This window comes from Oryctolagus cuniculus, chromosome 6 (genome assembly GCF_051225735.1).
Source record: "Oryctolagus cuniculus isolate XC-2025 breed Fujian yellow rabbit chromosome 6, ASM5122573v1, whole genome shotgun sequence".
Taxonomy (NCBI): Eukaryota; Metazoa; Chordata; class Mammalia; order Lagomorpha; family Leporidae; genus Oryctolagus; species Oryctolagus cuniculus.
The window spans coordinates 88,295,662-88,309,927 of record NC_142872.1 but is presented as its reverse complement, the minus strand read 5'-3'; the positions used below and the strand labels follow the sequence as shown (position 1 = coordinate 88,309,927).

The window sequence follows — 14,266 nt, the reverse complement described above, 5'->3', positions numbered from 1 at the left end:
TGGTGTGAACAGGATGTTTATATAATGGGATTTGGGAAATGAGCTAAATTCTTCCTTAAATTAAGTTTCTTCTTAAAATCCTTCCTCAGGCAGTGGAGGATGGCCCAAGTGCTTGGGCCCTGCACCCACATGGGAGACCAGGAGGAAGCACCTGGCTTCTGGCTTCAGATGGGTGCAGCGTGCCGGCCGTAGCAGCCATTTGAGGGGTGAACCAATGGAAAAGGAAGACCTTTCTCTCTCTCTCTCTCTCTCTCTCTCTCACTGTCTAACTGTGCCTGTCAAAAAAAAATAAATAAGCCGGCGCCGTGGCTCACTAGGCTAATCCTCCACCTTGCGGCGCTGGCACACCGGGTTCTAGTCCCGGTCGGGGCACCAGATTCTGTCCCGGTTGCCCCTCTTCCAGGCCAGCTCTCTGCTGTGGCCCGGGAGTGCAGTGGAGGATGGCCCAAGTGCTTGGGCCCTGCACCCCATGGGAGACCAGGAAAAGCACCTGGCTCCTGGCTTCAGATCAGCGCGATGCGCCGGCCGCGGCATGCCAGCCGTGGCGGCCATTGGAGGGTGAACCAATGGCAAAGGAAGACCTTTCTCTCTGTCTCTCTCTCTCACTGTCCACTCTACCTGTTAAAAAAAAAAAAAAAAAAAAAAAAAAAAAACTGAAAAAAATAAATAAATAAAAATAAAAAAATTAAAATCCTTCCTCAATTGTTTCACTCTTCTTTGTTGGTTTGTTTGTTTAAGGTTTCCAGTTCTGTGTTTTGTTTGAGTGGAATAGTTACAGCTTGATTAAACATTCAGGCTCCATGTGGAAAGTTTCTAGATAAATCACTAAATATGTATTCTTTGGATTGTGCTTCATACTGAATACTTCCTGGGAACCCCCTTTGAAGAAAGCAAATTATAATCCTCTCCATCTCCTTCTACAACTTCACGATGTGAAAGTTGTCAGAATCAAAATAGAGTTGCCTGAGTCAATGCTAATTTAGAAAACATGAATAAAGTACAGATGTTATGAAGAAAGCATTGTTATGTTTAACTTATATTTAATTTCCTATAGTGACCATCACAAAATACTCTACCAGAACTGTCACATTACACAAACTACCTCAGCCTTATGCAGAAAAGACAGCATCAAAGACATCTGTCCAGCAACTGTCTGCGCAACCTTGGACTACCATGCTAGTTGTTAGTCATGCAGGCAAAGATTATTGTTTCAAAATATCTGATATAATCTTCTTCATTTTTACCTGTCATTAAAAAACAGTATGCCAACTCAGTTGGAGCAATGATAAGGAGTAGCACAGAGCAAAACGTAGATGCAAATGCAGAGAGAATTTGAAACATTCCTGGGGAGGGCTGCAACACATTAGTGCCTTCAGCTGCCCATTGAGTCCACTCTCCTAGTTCGAGTGGATCATTTGTTATGTGGAGTGATGTATGTCCTGGAATTTTGGTGGCAGGAAGTGGTGAGAGGTAGCAGATGTCATTTGTGTGTGGTCAGATCTGAGGGATCCACATCCTCCAATTCAACCAACCACAGGTGCAAACTGTTGGAAATAAATACCTAGTCTTTAGATCATACTAGCTTGCATATGTAATCTAGAAATGAGTTACATCATCCTGGAGAGCAGATGTGTGCAGGTGATTGAAGGTACCCATCTAAGGGTGCAGGGGACACCAGGGTGGGGGTGAGATCTTGCTACCAATCCTCCTGGGGACACTGAGAAAGGACTTATTTTCTTACTTTCTAAAAGAAAAATACTTCCAGCTATTTTAAGCATTTTACATTTAAAAATGCCCCCCTCGTAACTGCTCTATTGGACTAAAGTGAGTAGGAAATAGGAGCTAAACAAGTGTTGTGGGGATTTTAACTGTACTGGAAAATCAGAAGCATGAGAAAATTTCCAGAGGAGAGATGATGAGGAAAACCCATATGGTGTATTTTGGTTTAAGAAATGTTATTTATAAATATTTCTGAAATTTGAAAATGATAACCAAGCATCATCTTTTAAAAATAAACTTCAGTTATTACTAATTATAAGACTCTTCAGTGACCTAACAGCATTGATCTAGTTACAATAGCTGGTGTTGCAGTGATATGCCCTTAGCAGTTTTCTGTTGTCATATGCTGGGCAGCCTCAACCCACAGTACTAGAATTTCTCATCACCTTTTTACAGCATGTTGACATCCACTGAGGATTTCTGCACAATAAAAGTTACCGCATGCCACCTACTTTATGACATGGGAACAGGAGTCAGAGTCATATCAAGGATGTAGACAAATCCTTACTACCGTGAAAGCTCAACTCAGGTGCCCTCTGCTTTTCTCAAGATTCCAGAACAGAATAGACTAGTCTATAGTGGGTCAGCTGGAGTCCTAACGATTGGCTGTAACATAGGGGAATGGCAGCATGACTGAAGTGAAAAGAAAACACTGGTAGAAAGTTTCAGGAAATCCTGATGCCACTCAAAGTGTCTGTGCATACAGCTGTGTATGTATTTACTGCATTTATTTAAGAGTTCCAAAGGACAGAGAAGATATTTTTTAAAGATTTATTTATTTATTTGAAAGGCTGAGCTACAGAGAGGCAGAGACAGAGACAGAGAGGTCTTCCATTCGTGGCCCCATTGGCCCAACAGCTGTAGCTGAGCCAATCCAAAGCCAGGAGCCAGGAGCTTCCTCCCAGTCCCCCAGGCAGGTGCAGGGTCCCAAGGACCCAGGCCATCCTCCACTGCCCTCAGAGGCCATAGTAGAGAGCTGGATCAGAAGTGGAGCAGCTGCGACTAGAACCAGTGCCATATGGAATGCTGTCACTCTCTATGCCACAGCGACAGCCCCATAGAAGGCATTTTTTTTCTCACTTCCCTCACATCCCATTTTTAACCCAAGGAGCCATGGCTGTACTGTGTGTGTGAGGAGAGCGTCACTATCAGCTGATAAATTTTGTAGCTGTTTCCCTCACATCTGTCTGGCTGAAGAATCAACCTTGAATTATTGCATCCTGCTAATGTTGGAGGTTGCCATTAAGGAAGGTGAGTGAAAGGCAATGAGAACTCTGTATATTACTTTGACAACTTTTTTTTTAAATCTAAGGTTATTTAAAGATAAATTACTAAAAGTAGGAAACAATCATATAACATATGCTATGCATATATAGCAAGCATATGCAATACGGAACAGATTGCTCACAGAAACATAAACCCTAACACAAAATATATTAATGCAGGCTACTACGGAGAAGAATAGTTTTCAATAACATTCAAGTGATGAATTTTTTATTTGTTAACAGTACTTTAACATCCATAGCAAATCCTAACTAATTATACCAATACACAGAAATACAATTTGTTTTATTTTTGAAAATCACTGAGATAAACTTACCATTGAAAGTGAACCTGACTCTGTTCAGGAAATTGAGACAAATTTTTAAACAACCATTTAAAAATTGTAAAGCCACATAATTTTCCTCTGTGTTCTTAAATGAGAAAATAAGAAAATGAAATGGGTAACAGGAGAGAGTGAATACTTGTATGTAAAAACACATACTGTATAATGTGAAGCAGTTTTGAAAATTGGAAGTGTCATTCAAGGCCAAGTTGCATAGAATCCCTTTGCATTTATTACATCCCAAGTGCCCACAGTTAGGCTATGGTTCTCCACAAAGCTGTGCAATTTGCCACAGGAGAGTACATCACATTAGACAGCTTCCTTTGCATGTTTCCATAGTGTACATACATTAAAGTCATAAGGAATTGAATTTTCAAAATAATTGTAAAGCTAACTCAATTTTTATTAGAAGTCACATTCTTAAAAATGAATTAAGATAAAAAGTAAAAAAGCACAGAAATCCAATTTTTCATTAAAAATAACCCTGAGTAACTGTATATAGTTCTCAAGTGTACAGGCAAATCCATGGTGCTGGGACACAGTGGGAACTGCACAAAAGTAGTTTTACCAAACAGCAGATCCAATCTAGTACAAGCCTTGTTTAGCATCCAGTAGGGATTTGTAGTAGATGTCCCATTGTCTTGCCCATGTGCCGTTGCCCTTTCAGTCACAGTACACGCAGAAGCAACTTGCTAGTGCCAGCACCTGCATTTCTTCTGTAGTAGGGCAGGCTGCATTTCTGGAGAATTAACAGCCCCCAGGAGCATCTCTTGACTACTGACTGATCAGAGTTGGTATGTCACGTAAACGGTAAAATAACTATGTTTTGCATAATACTTTGTAGCAAACCTGTAGTTCACAGGGAATAGCATATTCATTATTTCATATATCCACAATTTACTGGTTGTATTGAACTGTATGTCTGACACATAGAATGTCATTGTTGGCCACATATTTTCAAGATGCTCAAGTGATGTTTTTATTCCTCCTTTAATATTACTATAATCATTACATATAATTTGTCCAGTGATATGTGTTCTCTATTCCTCAATAACAGTACAGGGTTTTCAACAGGCACAAAAAGACCTGTCTCTTTGACAACTGTTCCTTTGTGCTATGATAGTTTGTCTGGCTGATGTAAAGGTTCATGACACAGTCATGGGAATGGATGCCTAAAGTTGAAAGAAAGGAAAAAAAGGTCCAAGAACTCTGCTTCCTGCAAAACAGCAGGAATTGTGATTCCTAACTGTAAAAGAGTGACTCAGGGACTGAAAATCACATACAAGTAGGAGGAAAGGTGGGACTAGTGCTTGGTGCTGTGGGCAACTATGTACATTTTCATTTAAGGATAGGGCAGGAATTGTTTGAAAATACCTTAGGATGGAATGATACTATGTAGGAGGGGAAGAAGTCCCCGCCTTCAAGGGCATCTTTAGCTTTTGGGGAGTTCTAGAATATGGTGGTAGGATGATGAGAATGTGAAAGGATTTGTTTACAGTAAAGTTGGGTTCTGTGGGACAGTCTAAGGGGTGAGGAACAAGAGCAAACAGCCAGTGAGGGTGAGTGAAGGAGTGGAGGAGAGGCCTGACTTCTGGATTGGGCCCAGTGATTCTCAAGATAAGAAGAGAGAAAAATGTTTACAAGCTTATATACATGTAATGAGAGCCTGGTGCATTCGGGACTTTCTTCTCCGTGACACACTACATGTCCCACAGCACACGGCAAGATTTTGGCTATTCCCATTTTCCCAGCTTGCCAAGAGGTGGTCTGGGTTTGGGGTAAGATCCTAAGCATGGTTTACAAAACCCTTTATCATCCATCCTTATATTCTGATATTTCTCTATGGCATAATTAAATTACGAATGATATTCCCCCTTCACAATCTAGTTCCAGATGGACATGGCTTATATGTTCTCTCTCTTCCTGGGATTTACTCTATGGCTTTGGGAAATCTGAGTTACCTCCATGTCATTCTCTGACAAAGGGCAATGATGATAAAGGTATTTAATAAATATAAGTGATATGAGAACTAAATGAGTGAATTAATGTAAATCAGCAGAATCAGACTAATGCAAATATGCAGGAAATGGTGAATATTATTTTGATTATAACAATTTTAGAAATTTTCTTAATTTTAATTGTAGACTGATGTTGAATTTGGTTACATAATCTTTATGTTCATCATTTTTATTTTTTCTTTTATTTTTGGAAGAGTTCAAACAATAAAAAGTAATTTAAAGAATGTTATTAGGAAACATTCAATTTTCTCTAACTCTAGTATAGCTTATGACACTTTTCAAACTATGATTTGATATTTTACACTTAAGAACACAGCCATACATGACAATCTTTTTTAAATAATTTTAATTATTTATTGAGTTAGTTTTATCTCAAATTATTTTAGTTACTTAAGAGTGTATCTTACTGTATCTCTTTTTTTAAAGATTTATTTTATTAATTTGAAAGAGTTACAGAGAGAGGTAAAGACAGAGAGAGGTCTTCTATCTGCTGGTTCACTCCCCAGACGGCAGCAATGGCCAGAGCTATGCCAATCTGAAGCCAGGAGCCAGTATCTTCTTCCGGGTCTCCCACATGGGTGCAGGAGCCCAAGCACTTGGGCCATCCTCCCGTGCTATCCCAGGCCATAGCAAAGAGCAGGATTGGAAGAGTAGCAGCCAGTACCCAAACTGGCACCCATATGGGATGCCGGCACTTAAGCGCAGGGTTTTAACTTGCTGCGTCACAGCGCCAGGCCCTGTTGTATCTATTGTATCTTTTTTTTTAAAAGAGTTATTTATTTATTGATTTATTTATTTGAAAGACAGAGTTACAGAGAGGCAGAGACAGAGACAGAGAGGTAGATCTTCTGTCTGCTGGTTCATGCTCCAAATGGCCTCAACGGCTAGAGCTGGGTCCGTCCAGGATCCAGGATCCAGGATCCAGGATCCAGGATCCAGCAGCTTCCTCCAGATCTCCCATGTAAGTACAGAGGCCCAAACACCTGGGCCATATTCCACTGCTTACCCGGGCCATGCAGAGAGTTGGATCGGAAGAGGAACAGCCAGGACTTGAACTGGCACCCATACAACATGCCGGCACTGCAAGCAATAGCTTTACTAGTTATGCCACAACCCAGCCCCATTATTGTATCTTGTCAGTATCCACTCAGGACACCCACCTGGGTTGCTGGGATGCAAGCACTTGAGCTATCACCACCTAAGATGTCTGTTAGCTGGAGTCAGAACTGGAGCTAATTCTGAAATGCTGGTACCTTGTTATGAGTTGTGTGCTTATGAAGCAATGTTTTAACCCCTACACCAGAGACTCACCTCTTTAAAGTATTTTTGAGTGGCTAAGGCAATGTAGGTATATGTTTAGACGGTCTGTTTGAATTACCTTATAAAGCTGTGTATTTATTATAGACAGGGATTCCTTTCCTGCACTTCTTATTCTAGTCATGTGAAACTATAAACATGGGTAGGTTTTTAGATGAAACTGCACAGTGAAATGGCTTCTGTGCTTTTCTGGGGTTCACCCTTAAACTAGCAAGTGGAGGATTTTAAGGGTTGACGTCTATTTATTAGTTAACAGGCTGCTTAGGACAGCATTTGTGCCGTCTTTTCCTGGAACTCTTACTAACTCAACATGAGACAATCCATCAATGCTGCACAAAGGAGGCCATGAAAGGCAGGCCTGTCTGTTGCACTTAAAATTGAAATTAGCCTGATTGGATTGCACAAAGAGTCCTCTGCAGTCAGCCCTGGTCGACTTCAAAGGATTCGCAAACATGGAGAAAAAAAATTGCCAAAACTACAAAGAGTTGAGAATCTGGCACAATGTCATCTTTTGCTGAAAGCTTTTTGAAAAAAAAAAATTATTTTGCTGTTGAAGTTTCTGAAGAATTCATTTTAAGTTACATTTATTTGATCAACCTATTTATTTGTCATTTAGTAGCTACAGGTGGCTCTAATTATTACTCTTCAAATTTGTTGATCACCTTTATATAACATAAATACACTTCTCTTTGGTAAGTAAACAAAATGAATAATATCCCTGAAATTCTGCTATATTGGCTGATTATTTACAGCAAACATGGAGCATAGAAATTCTTGCTGAGCCAGGCCGGAGGTAGGATCACAGGAGGAGGTTGGGTGTGGTGTGGGCAATGAGAGGACAGTTTGGTTATAAAAGGGGTAGCCATTACTTGGGTTCAGCATCTGTAGCCTTGCAGGGCTGGGGTGGGTGCCTGAATCAGCATTGCCAGCTCTCAAGGCTGTCAAGAAAAAGCCGAAGACTGGATTATCATGGGATTGCCCCCCAATTTTTCCATAATTGTGATTAGTTGAAAAATATTGTATGCCAACAAAATAAATGAGCCATATTCATATTAAGAAAAAATTTAAGCCACCTCTGTTCAATTGTTTACTTCAAAGTGAACATCCTAGAGACTGGTTTTAAATTTTTGTTGCCTGTATATTGTTGCTTTTTTCTTCTACCACAATACTTACGGCCAAGCCCAAGGACATTATGACACAATACGGTTCTGTAAATCTCACTTAGTAATATGAGTATCTCAGTTTACCAAATAGATCTCCATTGAAAAAAAAGTACTGCCTTCCCTCTACCCCGCAACAATAGAGTACCAAAAATGTAATGTATAGGAGTGAAATTGACATTTTGAGATTCTATGATTATTTACCGCCCTTGTTTCTACTGTTGAAAAAAAATTTTTTATTCTTCTTACTACTTTTTGAACTCTTTACTTAGTATAGGGTTAATCTTATGTGTATATTGGCCGGCGCAGTGGCTCACTAGGCTAATCCTCCGCCTGCAGTGCCGGCACTCCAGGTTCTAGTCCCAGTAGAAGCGCCAGATTCTGTCCCGGTTGTTCCTTTTCCAGTCCAGCTTTCTGCTGTGGCATCCCCCATTCCATCCAATCCAATCAGGATGTCCCAAGTGCCTCCAAGCCAGGAGGAAGCACCTGGCTCCTGGCTTCAGATCTGCACAGTGCGCCGGCCGTAGCGGCCATTTGGGGGTGAACCAACAGAAGGAAGACCTTTCTCTGTCTCTCTTACTGTCTAACTCTGCCTGTCCAAAAAAAAAAAAAATCTCATGTGTATAACATAAACAGGGGCTGGAATTGTGGCATAGCAGGTAAAGCCGCCGCCTGCAATGCCAGCATCCCATATGGGAGCAGTTTTGAGTCCCGGCTGCTCCACTTCCAATCCCGCTCTCTGCTATGGCCTGGGAAAGCAGTAGAAGATGGCCCAAGTCCTTGGGCTTCTGCACCCACATGGGAGACCTGTAAGATGCTCCTGGCTCCTGGCTTTGGATGGGCGCAGCTCTAGCCATTGTGGCCATCTGGGGAGTGAACCATCAGATGGAAGACTTCTCTCTCTCTCTCTGCCTCTCCTCTCTCTGTGTAACTCTGGCTTTCAAATAAATAAATAAATCTTAAAAAAGTAAACTGGAAGTAAATCATTGTAAAAATTAAGAAAGGGAAATAATAGGGAGAGGAAGGGTGCGAGTATGGGTGGGGAGTATCACTATGTTCCTAATTCTGTATATAAAAATTACATGAAATTTGTTTGAGTAAATAAAAGAGTAGTTCCTTATAAAAATTAGATTTAACATTCTCTCACTTAAAAAAAGCAGCTGACATTACTGATCTAGTATATTACTGATCTAGTATAAAAAAAGAATTATAGACAAGGAATCAATGTGCCATGAAGAATAAATACTTTATTCAATAATCAAACATCGAACATGTAGGATAGAAAATTTTCAAGCCAGGATTAAGAGATTAAAAAAAAGCCTATGCCATTGTCATCTTAATAAGCTGCCTCTGAGTAAAAACTGATCTTTAGATCTTATTGCATGGGAAACTCCAACAATATATCCTTCTTTTCAACATTATACAACAAATGGACAACAAAAGTGGGGCTATAAATCTTACTATTCATTTAAATCTTATAAAACCCTAGGAGTTCCAATTTGAAACAACAAACAAAATAAGAAAGCAAAATACATTCTATGTTTGATAAAACTGGGGTACAAATATAACCCTGAACCAAAAAGAAAAAGAAAAGGGGGTCTCCCATAGCAGTGATGAGTAAGAGTAAGAGAGCAACAGAGAGAGGATGCTACAATCCAAGCTCAGGGAAAACAAAACCATATTAAACACTTCTCCAAGGTTAAGGAAATTGTCTGAGGTGATAACGTAAAATCTCTTGTTTGCAATGGAGGTAATACAGATGAGCAGCTACAAGTGGGATTTGCCTCGGTTTAAGTTTCATTCCAAGAACAGAAGAGATGGAACCAATGGTAAATAACACAAACAGCCACTATCTTTGCATAAACATCATCCATGCTGGGAAGAAGGGGTATTTTTGCACAGTAAATAGCACTATAACATGTTGCCTCTTCCCCCATTACACATGCAATAACTGTTATGCCTGTGTTGCACACAGAGTTCTACCTTTCCCCAGTATGTAGAACAACACAATTTCACTTTTGTTATCAGTAGATCAGTTATCCACTTGGGACATACATAGCTTCACACTTTGTATCTGCTTTTAGACTGCCATCTTCTTGCCTTCTAACTTCCAATCTTTTACTTTTTGACTCCTTGATCATATAGTCAAACTATTAACAGTTATGCATAGATCAGTATTCACTTCTGGTAAAAATGATGAGGTCACATGGTAGAGCAAAGAGCCATTGTGGTAAACTTGCTAGATTCCAAATATGCCTATTTAGGCATAAATGGATCTGTGGAATCACTGGGTCAGGTGCGAGACAGAGTCAGGCCAAAACTCCATTCATATTTAACCATTATAAGCCTCAACTGTTTTTGACATTTTCTTAAAAAAAAAAAATTCAAACACAAACAAAAATAAAAGGGGCAGTCTAGTGAATTTCCATGGGCCATTGCAGAGCATCAAAGATTTTAAAAATATAATTACAACATAACTTTATTTTGTTGAATTTTTTTAAGTTCACAACAGTTTTTTCTTATATCTGGTTTTCTCTGGACTTTTTGAAGACTCCTCATATTGCTAAGGGAAGGTTAAATTTTTTTCACTTTTGACCATTGTTTGGAAATATTTGGCAAGGTTGAAAAAGAACAATTACACACAGACACGCACACACACACATATACATATATGTATATGTAAATAATTCCACAAGAATATTCTTCTTAGAAACATCTATATAAAAAATCCACCAGAGGAGCTAGTTACGTGGTGCAGGGGATTAAAGCTCTGGCCTGCAGCATTGGCATCTCATATGGTCTCTGGTTCTAGTTCCAACTGCTCCACTTTTAATCCAACTCCCTGCCAATGTGCCTGGGAAAGCAGTGGAGGATGGCCAAGCCCTTGGGCCCCTGCACCCACATGGGAGACCTGGAAGAAGCTTCTGGCTCCTGGCTTCGGATGACCCAGCTGTGGCTGTTGCAGCCATTTGGGGAGTGAACCATCAAATGGAAGACCTCTCTCTCTCTCTCTCTCTCTCTCTGTCTGTCTCAACTTTTCTTTGTAACTCTGTTTTTCATATGTATAAAATAAATCTTTTGAAAAATTCCACCAGAATATTTTTCTTAGAGAAATCTATACATATGTACAAAAATACAAGTCCAAAGGTGTTTGTAGTACCTAAAATTTGAAGCTAATATAAAAGACCATTTCTAGAAAAATGGAAAAGTAAATTATTGTATGTTAGTACTATAGAAAATTGTACATCAGCAAAAATGAATAATCTGTATACAGCTAAACATGGGTCAATCTGGAAAGCAATTTTGAGAGTGAAAACAGCAACTACAAAATTGTAAAATATAACTTGTGTAAATTTCGAATTATGAAAGCACATATTATAACATTATAATTTGTAAGTACACAAATATGTGAACACATGCACAAACTTAGGGATATTTGTGGAATTAGATGGGAATAGGAGCTTTACTATTTGCAAGGTTTATTTTTAAATTTCATTTACTTGAGTGGTAGAGAAACAGACAAACTGACAGGGATTTTCTATCCACTAGTTCTTTTCCCAGATGCCCAAAATGACTGGGCTACCCTGGGCCAGAGTCAGAAGTCAGGAACGCAATCCAGATCTGCTCTGTGGGTCTGCATCAGTGGGAAGCTGGAGTCAGGAGAAAGAGGCATAAAACGCAGGCACTCCAACGTGGGACACTGAGGTCCCAATCTTTAGGTTAAACACCCACTCCAGTTTATTTATTACAAAGAAAAGAAAGATTGTGCAGCAAAGATGGCAAATGCAAATGATTTCTATATAGTATGCAATATATTGAAATGAACATGATCAGATGTTTTTACCTAAAAATTCCTCCCCCATTATTTTGGTCTTAAAGCCTTAAATCTCAGACTTTACCTCTAAAAATCATATTATGCATAACAACTAGTAATAAGTTAAGGGAAAATATTGAGTTAATTAGATATTCTTAGTGTTTCTTATTATCACCCGCAGCTTCCAGTGGCACCCAGTTTTCATACTAGAAAAGTCAAAGAAGAGGAAAACACAAGCTTCCCAGGGATGTGTAAAGTGTTGGACAAAAAAAGAATTCCTCACTGATGTTTTAGTTGAGTTCTTCTCCCCATCTAAAATTTGTCAAAGTGAGGAGACCAGCCTTAGGGAGTAGGCACTCTGCTAATAACGGAATGATATTTGCCTTGACATACCACTGTAGGGGTGAGGTTGAATGGGGAAGGAGATGTTTTTATGTCTTTATCCTTATTCCATGTACTAGAAAACTGAGGCCTGCCTATGCAGGCTGAGTGACTTGTTTAAAGTAACACTGATTTTAGGGCAGGAGTGGATTTTAAATCCTAACCTTCCACTCTTTTATCATTTGAGGAAATGTAGTATACGTTCAGACTGATCAAAATCCACTATTCAAGCCCTATCACTGACCTTTATTTTCCAAACAAAACTATCAGGTAGATGGCTGGAAATGTGATAATTGTGCAAAATCTGGGAAATTTTTATACACTCACACATCATTAGCTTTTATGAATTACTGTAACTCACCTCACAAAGACTGCAGACACTGAGAAGTTGATCATTTTATGAATACTTATAAAATGGATATTTTATAAATACTTAATTAACTAAATATTGTCTTGGTTATCAAGTCACGCACACTTAAAGGTTGGTAGCAGAGAATACCATTTTAAAAGCAATTAATTTCAAAGTTTCCTCCATATTCGTCTTGTGTTTGTGTGTCCAACTAAGTAGAAATGAACTCCTTTTATTCACTGCTGGTGCATAGCCCATTTAGAAGCACCAAAAGTCTTTGTAATCATGTGAGTAATGAAATGAAGTGCAATGTCTGAGCCAGTTCTTCCAGGACATAAACCAACCCTTGGAAAGAAATGTGAGAAACAGAAGTGTTTGTGTCTCAGTCTGTTTTCTGTTGCTAGGATAGACTATCTCAGACTGGATAATTTACAAAGAAAAGAGAGGTCCATGGTCAAGGGTGCTGTACGTGGTGAAAGCCTGCTCACTGGTGGGTACTCTGCAGAGTCCAGTGGCTTCACAGGATCCCAGAGACGCAACTACAAGAGAGAGAACCAAAGTGGCTTTTACAGCAGACTCACTCTGTTTTTTGTTTGTTTGTTTGTTTGTTTGTTTTGACAGGCAGAGTGGACAGTTGAGAGAGAGAGACAGAGAGTAAGGTCTTCCTTTTGCCGTTGGTTCACCCTCCAATGGCCGCTGCGGCTGGTGCGCTGCGGCCGGCACACCGCGCTGATCCGAAGGCAGGAGCCAGGTGCTTCTCCTGGTCTCCCAAGGGGTGCAGGGCCCAAGCACTTGGGCCATCCTCCACTGTACTCCCGGGCCATAGCAGAGAGCTGGCCTGGAAGAGGGCAACCGGGACAGAATCCGGCGCCCCAACTGGGACTAGAACCTGGTGTGCCGGCGCCGCTAGGTGGAGGATTAGCCTATTGAGCCGCGGCGCTGGCCCCAGACTCACTCTGTAACCTATGAATGGCTAATCCTTTCATGAGGGCAGAGTTTCCATGATTTAATAATTTCTCAAAGGCAACACCTGGTCCTACCTCTTAATATTTCACAAAGAAAATAATTTTAACTCAAGTCTTTTAGGAAACATCAAACCCTAACAGTTCATATAACTTTTTTTAAAAATATTTATTTATTTATTTATTTGAAAGCCAGAGTTACACAGAGAGAAGAGAGGCAAAGAGAAAGAGAGGTCTTACATCTGATGGTTCACTCCCCAGATGGCCGCAACGGCCGGAGCTGCTCCGATCCGAAGTCAGGAGCCACGAGCCAGGAGCTTCTTCCAGGTCTCCCACATGGGTGCAGGGACCCAAGGACCTGTGCCATCTTCTACTGTTTTCCCAGGCCATAGCAGAAAGCTGGATCAGAAGAGGAGCAGCAGGGACTAGAACCGGCGCCCATATGGGATGTTGGCGCTTCAGGCCAGAGCATTAACCCACTGCACCACAGTGCTGACCCAGATAACTCTTTTTTTCTATTTTAAGAGTATTAAATTTACTGTCAAGTAAAATCTAATGCAATAAGATAATCTGATTTCATAAACTTCCCTAAAACTTTTCCAATGAAGGAAATTTCCTGGCATATTTGACATGTCAGAATTCTCACCCAAGATATCTAGGAACTAGAAGAAACTACTAGGTAAGGGTAAAACCTAAACAATACTTCTTTAAAAGATTACATAATTATATCTATTTAATAAATAAGGATATTTGTATATTTTCTGAACTATAAGTACATTCTTTAAGAAAAGTGGAATACTACATTAAGGCAGGAGACACTCAAACAGAATAAATGGATTTCTTTTCCTTTTCTGAAAAAGTAAATGTCAGTTACTTTGTG

General features: G+C 39.9%; 1 long non-coding RNA gene across 8 annotated transcripts in view; it reads left to right on the top strand.

Annotated features, from left to right (window-relative positions):
* The window catches only part of LOC149126224 (uncharacterized), a 155,679-nt gene that overhangs the window by 4,962 nt on the left and 136,451 nt on the right, over positions 1 to 14,266 (top strand). For 2 of the 8 annotated variants that reach the window (XR_016235690.1, XR_016235698.1), the window contains one exon: positions 2,888 to 5,456. The exons of 5 other annotated variants lie outside the window; for them this stretch is intronic. This is a non-coding gene — a long non-coding RNA (uncharacterized LOC149126224). Of the gene's footprint in view, positions 1 to 89; positions 2,837 to 2,887; positions 5,457 to 14,266 lie in introns of those variants that run through there. One more of the 8 variants, XR_016235689.1, reaches the window with a different exon arrangement.